Source organism: Sciurus carolinensis, chromosome 1 (genome assembly GCF_902686445.1).
Source record: "Sciurus carolinensis chromosome 1, mSciCar1.2, whole genome shotgun sequence".
Taxonomy (NCBI): Eukaryota; Metazoa; Chordata; class Mammalia; order Rodentia; family Sciuridae; genus Sciurus; species Sciurus carolinensis.
The window spans coordinates 45,863,741-45,876,616 of NC_062213.1; positions in this window are offsets into that span (position 1 = coordinate 45,863,741).

A 12,876-nucleotide genomic window follows, 5' to 3' on the forward strand; every position below is an offset into this window, starting at 1 on the left:
TCCCCCACAGAAAGTCAAACAAGCCTGACCTGAGCTGCCTATCCTTTAACGTGTGAATGTGTCTTTTTTTTCTCTTCAAAGTGATCAGGCCAGAAACTAGCAGACATGAAAAACAGAAACGGGACCCACAGAAGTAGCTCCCTTATCGTTGTTGAAAACACTTCTGTGATGTTTTCATACAAGTGGATGTGTTGGACAAATGGGAGATGGTTTTAGTTTATTTGAAACATATGAGCAAAATCCAGAGACTTCTAGGTGTTTGAACACCATTTTTTTTAGAAGTGTTAATGATGTATTTGATAATGTTTAAAAGGATGTGTCTGCCATGGAAGAACGATCAGTTACTTCCCTGGTGGGGAACAAACGATCAAAGGGGTGCTGTTCTGTATGGGTGTCTATATCCTTATTCTAAGGTGAATAAATAAAGTTGTATTTGCTTAAACTTGTCCCTGGTCAGTCTATTCTCAGTCATCCTGGGGAAAGTGAGTCAGATAAACCCAGAAAATGTATTTCCTCATCAGTCCTTTCCATCTGTACCAGCAAGGAGGTAGGACCAAAGTAGTTATTTCTTTGCTTTTGAAATTTTCAGGTTCAGATAGCTTTTTTTGAAAACATGTCAAGTTTCCACATAGGAAGTCTATGGTAACTTTTTTTTTTTTTAAATCTAATTAGTTACACATGACAATAGAATGCATTTGGACACATCATACATAAATGAATATAACTTCTTATTCTTCTGGTTGTACATGATGTAGGATTACACTTGTCCTGTAATCATACATGCACATAGGGTCATAAGGTTCAATTCATTGTTAGCCTTCCTACCTCATACAATCCCTTCTGCTCCCTTAGCTCATTTCTACCTAATCCAGAGTACCTCTGTTCTTCCCCAGCCCCACCTCCACCTTATTGTGAATTAGAATCTGCATATCAGGAGAAAACATTTGACCTTTGGTTCTTTGGGATTGACTTATTTCACTTAGCATGATATTCTCCAGGCTCCATCCATTTACCAGCAAATGCCATAATTTATGGGAACTTCTTAAAGCCAATAGTAAGTCGTCTAACTTACTATAATAAAAATAACATTTGAATGAGGAGAAACTGAAATGGGTAAAAGAAAGAATGTCTTAGTTCCTAATACTGGTACTCTCTACCATCAAGAAGGGGACAAAAGAAATATACTGGGCCCCATAAATATATGTACAATCACTGTGTGTCAATTGCAAATAAAAATATTAAAAGACAAGTTACACCAGGAGAATCTGAGACAGTGGGAGAACATGGGGCTGTTGGGACACCAAGGTGCCACCCACATAAATCAATGACAACCGGGGTCCTTTTCAGTGCCTAAAGCAAGGCCAGGCCCCCAGTTAGCACTCAATAAATATTCATTGTAAATGCAACTGTGAGTCTGCTGTTAGAATAATGCAATGCCAGTTTTCCCAGAAATGAATAAATTGGCTGGAGGAATCGAAAACATGAGAGAAATGATTTCACCGGCTGGCGGAATGGACTGGAAAAGGAAGGGTGAACCACACGCAGCTCGGTCAGATGGTGATGAACTGGCGGTGTGGCCACTGTTTACAAATATCAGGGGACAAATGCCAGAGCAGTGAGGGGACTGCTCATTTAGCCATGTGGCAGTTAACTGCAACTGTTGGTGACAAACAGAGGTGATCATTACCGTCTTGTTAATTTATTCATGTTGGATGCCACTAGTAAGGCATTAGAAATTAGTTTCTGGTTTCAGGCATCCTAAAGCAAAACCGGTCTCATGGTTGAGACCTTAGGGCCTCTTACTGACCATTCAGGGCTCCCCTGAGCTCCTAGATACCTATGTCTGTTCCATCTTGTCACTGTTCTCTTCACCTGGAGTTCTCCCTCTTTTTAGGTTTCCCAGAGACTATTTTACATTTTCTACACTTTCTCTTCCTTTATCTTGTACTTTCTTCATCAGACCAAATCTAATAAAATCCCATAGAAGTCCTTCTGTGAAACTTTTCTGAAACCAAGAGCAAGAGACTTGCTCACCCCTGTCCTCTCTGAATCATGATGGAAGGTTCCCTCTTTTTCCCTCAAATATATCAGTACAACCCACCAAACCACTTTAGGGAATGAGTAATAGCAGTGCAGATTATTGAGGGTGGGGGAAAAGGAGTTCCCTTCCACATAAATGTCATGTGTCACCAGTAGAAGATGGCAAATCATGACCACAATAACGCTTCAAAAGCTGGGGTCCAGAGAACAGTAGCATATGCTTTCTTCAATATACTGTCATTTCCAAATTGCTTGGATATGATACTATTTCCTTAAGGAGGTCTTGTTTTCTATTTCCCTATGCAGTTTTCATAACAAATTATTTCTGACAGGTCATTGCAATATTGAATCATGGGCTTTCTGGACTTGGGAATACAAGAGTTTTTTCTTTTCTTTAAAAGCTAACAAAACAAGTCTAGGACTGTACATGGGTGATATAGTGCTTTGCTAGTGTGCATGAGGCCCTGGGTTCCATTTGCAAAAAACAAACCAACAAGAGAAAGAGTAACAAACTACTGTTGCACCACTGGATGACTATAGAGAATAATTATGTATGATTTCAAAAACTCAGAAAAAAGGATTTTGAATGTTTTTTTAAATAAAGAAATGACTGATGAGATACATTTCATCTGATTTAAACACTGTACAATTGCATATTTAAGTAGCACATGTTACCCTATAAATATGACACAAAAGCCAGAACCAATGTGATGTGCCTGGGAATAAATACACCCCTGAATGTTGTTGAAACATAAAATAAGGTAGTTATTCTTCATTGGGAGGGAAAGTTTCACCATCATAGTCTTTCTTAAGAGACAGGATGGCTTGCCTTCCTTTTTGCACAAGAAGCATGTAAAAATAAATAAATCTTTGATTCTTCATTCACTTGAAAATGAGGTCAATATTGTGTTTGAAAAAGGCAAAGTCTTTTAGATTCCTGATTAAACTTGTTGCAAACTCTCATTTTAGATGGCATGTACTGCTATTTAAAACCTGTCTTCTAAAGGTGTGATAAAAGATAGTCTGCAAAGAACCAACAGCAGCCGTTTACAATTCCACTTATTAGCATTGTGCATTTTGCTGACAAAGTCACAGTAAAGTTAAGGCAAGTGCAAACCACCCATTCCGATGGCAAGTAATACATTTATTTTGCTCTGTTAGCAAAGATTTTGAAAAATGTTAGCAAAGTACTTTCTACTGTTTGCTATTTAATATGTTCTCCATAAAGTAGGTATAAAAGGTAATAACTGTGGCTGAGTTTTGTAAAATTGAATATAAGGAATGCACATGCACATATACACTATTGATGTCAGTTGTTATCTACTGTCTACTTTCATAAATTGTTCTTACAGTGTTATCTAAATTAATCTAACTTGGCCACCTATGGTTCTGAGTAAAAAATATTAACATGAATATTAATATACTTATAAAAGTTCTGAGGTTGATAATCTAAGACTGGAATAGAAATTACCAACACAAGAGATGCATCTTAGGCAATAACCAGTGTATAAATAACTTCATGTTTCTCAAACCACACTCATTGGAACTCTGAACCAGAAGTCGTTAGCAGGAACCCATGGGAAAAAGATGTAAAAGCATTCAGTGACTGACATATGGATAATGTTATAAATTTATATCCCCTAAAGGATTTCAAAAGTCTAGTGTTGGAATAATCAGGTTGTTTTGTGTCCTCCAACATTCCCTCACTCATCTGAGCACTTTTACAGGCACAAGTTCATATGAGTTTCTGGAATATATTTCCCATTCTCCTCCACCCCATTTATCATAACCAAGACCTCACTTAGAAATAAATCTAATCAGTTCCTTCCCTGGTGTTTTACTTATAAAGCACAGAGGTCAGTTCCTTATCAGTTTTAACTGTACACACCTAACTAGTCTTCCCCAAATTAAACTTTTAAAAAGATGAGTTTGGAAACCATAAATGGCAGCTCAGCCTATTTGGGGTTCTAGAAACAAAACACTTGGACCAAATCTTTTATAAGTAACAGAAATTGATTGCATGTCATTCTGGAGGCTGAAAAGTCCAGGATCAAAGTGCCAGCAGATTTATATCTGATGAGGATGAGTGCTTACTTGATTGATAGATGGTACCTTCTGTGTGCCATTACTTGGTAGAATGGACAAACATGTTCTGTTCAGTCTTCTTCCTAAAGGCACTGATCCCATTCATGAGAACAGATCCCTCATGACGTAATCATGTCCCAGAGGTTCCACCACCTAATGCAAGGTTCAGCACACAAGGACTGGGGGTGTAGCTGGGTGCTTAGCAAGTGAGACCCTGAGTTTGATATTCAGTACACACACACACACACACACACACACACGCACGCACACACACACACACAAATTCAACACACAAATTTTAGGAGGACAAAAACATTCAGATCATAACAACTATCTTCAGAATAAAAATTGAACACCAGATTCTTGATTCAAGTCTTCTCCTCTCTCACCTCTGGATCTCACTACTCTCCTCAATAAACCTTCTTGCCAAACATACTTATTGTGGTTTCTACAAATTAGTTTCTTCCTATCTGTGCCTTTACCCAGAGTCATCACCATTAGAGTACTCTCAGGGATCCTCTGAAGCAAGAAAAGCCCACATTGGCTCCTTCATCCTCCTGTGCAGCACAGAGAAGTCCTCTCCCTTCTCTGAGTTCTTCAACTTGCATCTATACTGCGGCTCTCACCATCATAGGAAATTGGAGAGTTGGATTTGGAGAGTTTAAGAGCAGAATAGGACAGAAATAGATTTAGCTTTCAAGTCTAACTGTATGAACTTGGACAAGGTATTTATTTTCTCTTTGCTCCAAATCAGCTTGAGAAGTAGATGAGAATATGCTGTGAATTAAAAACAAACTCATGGAGTTGGGTGTGGTGGTACACACCTGTAATTCCAGCTACTCAGGAGACTAAGACAGGACAATTTTAAATTTAAGAGCAGTCTGGGCAATTTAGGGAGATCCTCTCTCAAAATAAGTAAAAGGGACTATGGATGTAGCTCATCGACAGGGTAGGGCTTCCCTGGGTTCAATCCCCAGTACTACGAGAGAGAGTGGGGGGGAGAAAGAAGAAGAAGAAGAAGAAGAAGAAGGAGGAGGAGGAGAAGGAGGAGGAGGAGGAGGAGGAGGAGGAGGAGGAGGGGGAGGAGGAGGAGGAAGGAAAGAAGGAAGGAAGGGTAAAGGAATTAAGGAAGAAAGGAAGGGAAAGAAAGAGAAAAAAGAAAGAAGAAAGAAAAGAGAAAGAAAGAAGAAAAAATAAAGGAAAGAAAGGAGGGAAGGAAGGAAAGAAAGGAAGGAAGAAAAAAGGAAGGAAGGAAGGAACTCATGGTTAACATTTAACATTTCGTATGTTCATACTTTGCTTCTCTAACCACATTGTAAGCACTTTGATCTTTCATCCTCCCATTACTCCTGGTATGGTGCCTTGGGAGCCCAGGAGCAAATGTTCTAATGTGTCTCTTTTGCCACTCATTCTGCAATTTCTGTTTGCACCTACACAGGTAATGACAGGTGTCACCACTGCCTCGTGACTAGCAAGGATTGGAAGATGTCTCAAATTTCAGGTAGGATAAAATTCAAAAGAAAATTATGTCATTGAATAAATGAAATGACACTATCCACATATTATGAAATGAAGTCATAGAAGTAGAGGTTAGAATGGAAGTTATTAAAGGTTAGAGGGTTGGACTGGGTAGGAAAAGGGAGAAGTTGGTGAATGGCTACAATGTTTCAGTTAGGAAGAGTAAGTTCAGGGGTTCTACTGTAAGGTAGAGTGACTAAAGTTAATAATGTATTCTGTATTTCAAACAGTTAAAAGAGAAGATTTTGAATGTTTTCCCCACAAAGAAATATTTGAGGTGACTGATATGCTAATTAACCTGATTTGTTCATTGCACAGTGTATATATGTATTGAAACATCACACTGTATTCCATAAATGTATATAATATTCCAATTAGAAATAAAACAGAAAAAGAGATTTAAACAAGTTACAGTCTCTTCATTATAATATTAATGAACAGAAAAACCTCATATTGTCCCAGAAACTGATTTGGAAGCTTTCTTCCTATACAGCATACCATTTCTCGTCGACTGAATGCCTCTCAAGTGGGTGAAATGAATAAAATCCACAGTGGCTTCAAGACAGGTTAAACAGCAGTTTTCAAAGGGATCACTTTCTCTGAATAATCCTATAACCTAATCATGTTCCCCAGGACTTAACATCAGGATCTCCAAGGTAAATGCCTTATTAGCAAGTTGTTATCCTTTGGAATCAAAAGAGAAAGCTAGCCTATAAAAACTGTAGCCTCTGTAGCCTCTGGTGCACATCTCAATAGGGAGGAAGTATATGGAAAAAAAATGGAGTGAGTCCACCCATCTCCCCTAGCAGCCTGTTTACTGTGTAACACTGTGTTTTTACTGAAAAAGAACCACATTATGAAAGCAGTTGAGAGGTGGTTGGATTGGTCACTTAGTGTGTTCTCCACTTAGCAACCTGGTGGAAATGCAAGTGAACCATTTACTAGCTCTATGACCCTGGAAAAGTAATTCAACCTTTCTATGCTGTTTCCTCATCTGTAAACAGAAAAATGCTATTGATTTGCTTATAGACTTGTGGGGATTCAATGAGATAATGCACAGATGGTACTTAGCAGAATGCCTGGCACATGGTAAGAACCCAATAATTGATAGCTGTTATAATTGTTAGTGCATTTTTTCCCCATCTAACTATAAACACAGAAAGAAAGCATAATTCAGAGGGCATAGAAGAGGGTCTACTATTCCTTCATTTTTGTCTGCTTCCCTGAAAATTCATTGAAAATGACAGCAGCCATATCCTGCAAAATGCAATCTAATTTGCATTTGCTGGGCTTTCAAATTTCTAATGCCCTTCTTTCTACTTCTGTGTCTACTTCTGTGCAAGTCTGCAGATCCAGCCTTCATCACAGATATTAGTGATAATGATTTTTGTTGTTGCTCTTAGTAATCATTTTAATTTTGGAATCAACAAAAGCTAAACTGGACCAAAATGCCAAACTGGTCCAGACTGATGGTTTAGTACAAGTACGCAAACAGAATAGTCTTTTGGTGGTTCATGTTTGCCAGCTTATTTCCACTGAGGTAGTCACAATTGCAGGACCATTAAAAGAAGAGTTAGCCTACACCAGGTAGTTTAGCATTTGTTGATTCCAAAATTAAAATGATTACTAAGAACAAAAAAAGAATCATTATCACTAATATCTTTGATAAAGTTTGGATCTACAGACTTACGAAGAAGTGTAAGTAAATGTTTCATAAGCAAAATGAAAGGCAGTAGGAATTTGAAGCTTATTTATCTATCTACTAAAAACAAAGAAAGGAATGTTTTTATTTGGTCTTAACATGCTCTGGTTTCCTGTGGTGGAAATGCATACAGCATAAAAAGTGAAGTAATGAACATGTATCGGATCCTAAGTACTATATTGCATTATTTCAGTTAACCCTCAAGCCTCTGAGGAAGGAATTATGGTTATTACATTTTAACCTCAAATTTACTATATTTTGTTATTTATTTTTATACCATTGTTACACAGAGGCAACATGGAGACATAGGAGATTTTGCAAATTGCCTAGGATCACACAACTAGTCCATGCAAAGCCAGGACTTTAATCCAAGCCATCTGACAACAAAGCCTGGGGGCGGGGGTAACTGTTTTGTGTGTATGCACACGCTGCAAACCTTAAGGGTTATTCTAGCTCTCAAATAAGATTCTATGTTGCTAACTCATTTAAATGCTATTCTTTATTTGGGTTTTAAAATGTTTAGTAAAAAAACGTGTTATAATTTGGGGGGAACAGCTGTATACTTCATTTCTCTTTTGTGGCATGGATAACTGAGAGCTCTTTATAAGTAAAATCAAGCTCTTTATTCTTTCCTTGGAAGAACTGAGTAAGTGGCTCTTTGCAAAGCAATGAAGTAAGAAATGTATTATCCCCCAATTGGGTGAAATGCATGCCATTAGAAGGAATAAGATCCATAATCTAACTCATTCTCTCTCCATGGTAAAATGTTCTTGTGCCTTAATTAAGGAAGAGAGAACATGAGAGTTCAATAAGAGTCAAAGTTTGTCCTGTTGTGAAGCATCTTAATGGATTTTCACACCTGATTTCCATCTGTAGATGTAATCAGTAAGAATGGACAGAGTCTGATAGGAGAGCTCTTATGGAGTTCAAGGAAGCAATACTCCAGATATTTTAGTTATAGCTGAGGCTTACAAGAGCAAATCGATTTTTTCCATCATTTCTACAAGGAGTATTAATCAATATGATCAATATGACTACTTAAGAAACAATGTTTGGACACAAACACTGGAAAGAGGGGGTAGTGAATATTACACATTAACTTCTAGGATTAGGAGAAATATTGTCACACACAATGTGATGTATGGTCACTGCAATCATTACATAGTATTTTGAGGCCAATTTGTGCATGGTTGTGATTTAAAAAGATACAGAATTGATTCCCTAAGGAATACTTCTAAAAATGAAGCACCTAACTTTCCATGATTGTTGGAAACCCATATTGTCAATGCATTTTTCTTCCCAAATACTAGTCACTGGTACATTCTGTTCAATTTAAATAAATAAAATTCATTTATTTATTTTGCTACTTTCAGTTCAAATAATTCATTAAGAAATATTAATTGCTAAGTCCTCTACCAAGGTGGGGCTATCATTGGCACGAATGTGCATGAGACACCAGCCATAATTTACAATGGAATTTAGAAAATACTGAGGTGATAACTTGGTGGGTAGAGCAAGTATTGAAACCAAGTTTGTAGGCTATCCAACTCCAATCCTCTTAAATACTACATAAGAGTATTGGCTGTACGCATTGGAAAGAATTCTCCACTTCTCTCTCTCTTAAGTCTCCTGAATCTTGTGAGTTTACCAATATCCTTTAATGAACTTTTTTCTACTTAAACTAACTCTGAGAGTTTTACTTAGATTTATTTATTTATGTCAACATTTTGAAGGTGTTCACTGCCTAGCATGTGTTTTTAAACTTGTTGTATAAGAACTTCACAGTTCTTATTTTTATGCTATGAAAATACATGGAAGCTCATCAGAGCAAGGGTAGCCAGACTTCACCAAGACTTAAAAGTTCTCATGCAAACGCTCTACTTTTCCTGAGACTGCTTCCTTTTTTTTCCCCTTTTACTCCCCCTAGACCTTCTCTCTGATCTTTTAGAGGAACCAGTTTCCTCAAAAAGAAGCATCATTTCTCTTTTCCCATACTCTTGGCTTCTGTATGACTTTGAATTGTGTTTTAATAGAATGTCATGTCTTGGTCACCAAGCATCTTTCGAATAGATGTCTCATGTTTGGGAAATTGCGCACATGATATTTATGTGAAACCAGAACTAGTCTCCAGCTGAGGGGCAACCTTTGCCAAACAGAGCCACATAGAATCCATATTCTTCGGACAGTAGCAGAGCATGGAGGAGATGCGAAGTGTTCTGGAAGTATGGTGGCAGATGTCTCCCAGAGAGTGATGGGATGAACAGAGGCATTGTGTACCACGTGACCAGAATGGGCTCCACAGGTGAACTTCAGTGTACAATTTGGGGGTTGTTCCTGTGAGTCTTTTGAAGTTAATATCATTAAATAAATCCTTTTTCTACCTAAACTAGCTTATGTGGGTTATACTACTTATGAGCAAGATCTTTGATGATTACAAATTTCAACTTCAGAAGCTATAATTTTAAACAGGTTTCGAAATCAGAAATATCAAATGCAATGAGTCATATCAATCAGTAAGCATATTTGTCTGATATGACAAAATGGGTCTGATTCTATGATGGTCAGAAAAGGGACAAGATGAATGTGAGAATTGAGATGCAGTGCCATTTGGAGCTTAACAATTCAGGACTTGCAATCAACAAAGTTGAATTTGAGTTTGAGCTTCATTACTTACTGACTGATCTTAATCCAGTTATTTAGTCATCTGGATTTTCATTTCATGATCTGTAAATAAGGATTACAAAATTGTATTTTGCTTGGCATATGAGGAGTGCTCAAAAACATGAGCTGTTCTTGTGGTGTCACAAGTAGATATTTGCTTGATATTTGTGATTTGTTAATGATAATTATGTATTGAGCTATCATCCAGGAATGTTAATGGAGATAATATGATTAAAATTTTCATTTTTTCTTTATGTCATACTCACTGGGTTAGTCAGGATAGAATAACTGATGCAACAAACAACCCTAAAATCTCAGAGTCTTAATACATTTACAATTTATTTAATACATAGGCAACAGTCCACTCACTGTTGGTCATTTCTTCTCTGTGTGCAGCACAAGGACCTGGGTCCTGCTCACTTCTCTAGGTTCTTGAAGTTCTCTCCATTTAGCCAATGGATGATTGAAAAAAAAAAAAATGGATGGTTATATGTAGGCAGGATCTAAAGGCCAGCCATGGAAGTGTCAGGCTTCACACACCCACATTCTACTGAATCTCATAGAGCTGTACCTAAGTGGGAAGGCTTGAATGTGTTATATAACTTTGTTCTCAAGAAGAAATAGGATGCAATTTGGTGAACAACTACCTGGTCTTCACCACCCTATTTCACTCTTCCTATCATAGAAAATATAGCAGAATTCTAAAATTGGTATCCAATATTATGTTTAGAATTTTGCCATTTAAGTCTGTAGTGAGATTTCTAGTGTTTTTTGTTTAAATAATAAGTGTTAACCTCAGCCCAAAGATATATATTAGAAGGGCAACTGGGTAATTCTTAGGTTTTGCTCATTCTGAGCAAATATGATAGAGTTGGTTGTTTCCATATACTTGAGTCAATTCCCTTCTTAAAATGAAAAGAAAGAGACCCACATCCTGTTTATTTAGATGTGAAGAACATTAATCGACAGAAATCTAAGTCCTCACATTTAAAAGTTTACTTCATTGTTAAAGTGGATTACTGATTAGCCTAATGGAAACTGCCTTAAAAAAGAATCTACCTGTGCTTCCTGGGTTAGACTTACTTTTCAATTTTTTAAATTATATAGATGTAAGGCCTATAAACACTCATATTTTTTACTTCTGTATTACTGTGAACTTAAATCTCAGCCTTTAAAATTTTATTCCAAGAAATAATAAAAAGTGATTGAAGAAAATAGTTAATGGGGGAGGGAATGCCAATGCTTTGCTATTTAACATGGAAGAAATAAATGTGAATTCTCATGAAATCAACAGAAATGTTACCAGTTATATTCTTTTAGTAAAAGTGCCAAACACAGACTATATATTCTCTATTGAAAGTTAAAAATAACAGAGCAGTAATCTAAGATCAAATTAATGAGACCTTACTGATCACCTATTATTCTTGCTCTTGGTTTGGAGTGTTAACACACAGGGAATCATTTCCCTTTCAGTTGTAAGAAACAGAGAGGGATCAGTTACAAGATCATTGACCTGCATGAACACTGCCATGTAGGCACAACTAATTAATAATAGCACTATTTTTTTGCTGGATCTGTTCTGAACCTCAGAATCCTTTCCTTATTCAATCCCAAGCAACATTCTCAATACATTGGAATCATCTTTTGGGATAAAACTCTTCAATGATCCTTATACTAAGCTCTGATGGCCTCATAAAAACCATTAGGAAAGATGGGAAGAGAACAACACTCAAATGCCAAGCTTCCTTGTTCAGACTGGGTAGACTTAAGCCTCTAGTCCTCAATAAAAGATTGGTCCCAGGATCCTTTGAATCATCACTGAAGGCAGACTTTGGTGGGACTGAGAGAACAGAACTGGAGTTCAGAGGCCTCCTTTGTGCGTGGTAGAATTGGGCATTCTGCACACTCTGCACCAGCTGTCTGATCCAAGTGGTTCATGTCTCTCCAGAGGAATAAACAAAGCTGTTCAGGCTTGTGGAGAACAATTGGAGTTACATAGCAGACCAAGAAGCGGAGAAACCAGCAGTTTCACATTCTTGGGAGCAGGTCATCTTCTTTGTAGTCACACACACACACACACACACACACAAACAAACAAACACCACATATCAGCTAAGACTTTCACGGTTTACAAAGTGAAGCAACTTGGATTTGCTGAACTGACTCTTGTTTGTCCTATCTAAGTCAACTCTGTCAAAACTCTCTTCTTACTGGTGATCTGAGCATGTTAGAATGTCAAGAGCAAAAGGAATTTTAAAGAACATTTAGTCAAGAGGTAAAAATTTTTTTTTTTATCCTTGACATGTGAAAAATAATACAAGAAATATCAATATGCAAGAGAGATTAGTTTAGAAGTGATAGATTTTGAAGCCCAGAAAGCAAAATCAAGCCCTACCTTCTTGGAAATTTTTTCCCTCTCTTGGAGCATGTTCTGCTATGGATACCTCTTTCCTAGACCTACAAAGTTTAGAGATGAGGAAACTTCCCCCTTATAGAACTAAATTTATTTTTCATGTGGTTCATGTGTAAAGAATGGAGACCGTTATAGCACAGTGGTCACTGACAAGTAATGTTGCTCCTTTCTGATAGCACCATTGGAGATTGCTAGGATCTGGATATTTGTATCCATCCTCCCTCAAATTCATTTGCATCATAGACACCAATGTGATAGCTTGAGAAGGTGAGGTCTGTGGAAGGTGAAGTAGGTCATGGGTTGAACTCTCATGAGGGGATTACAGTCCTTATACAGGAGACCCAGAGATTTGGCTTGTCCTTTTCACCATATATGAACACAGTGAGAAGTTACCATCTATGAACTAGTAAATGGGTCTTCATTAGACCCTGAATCTGATCTTGGACTTCTCAGCTTC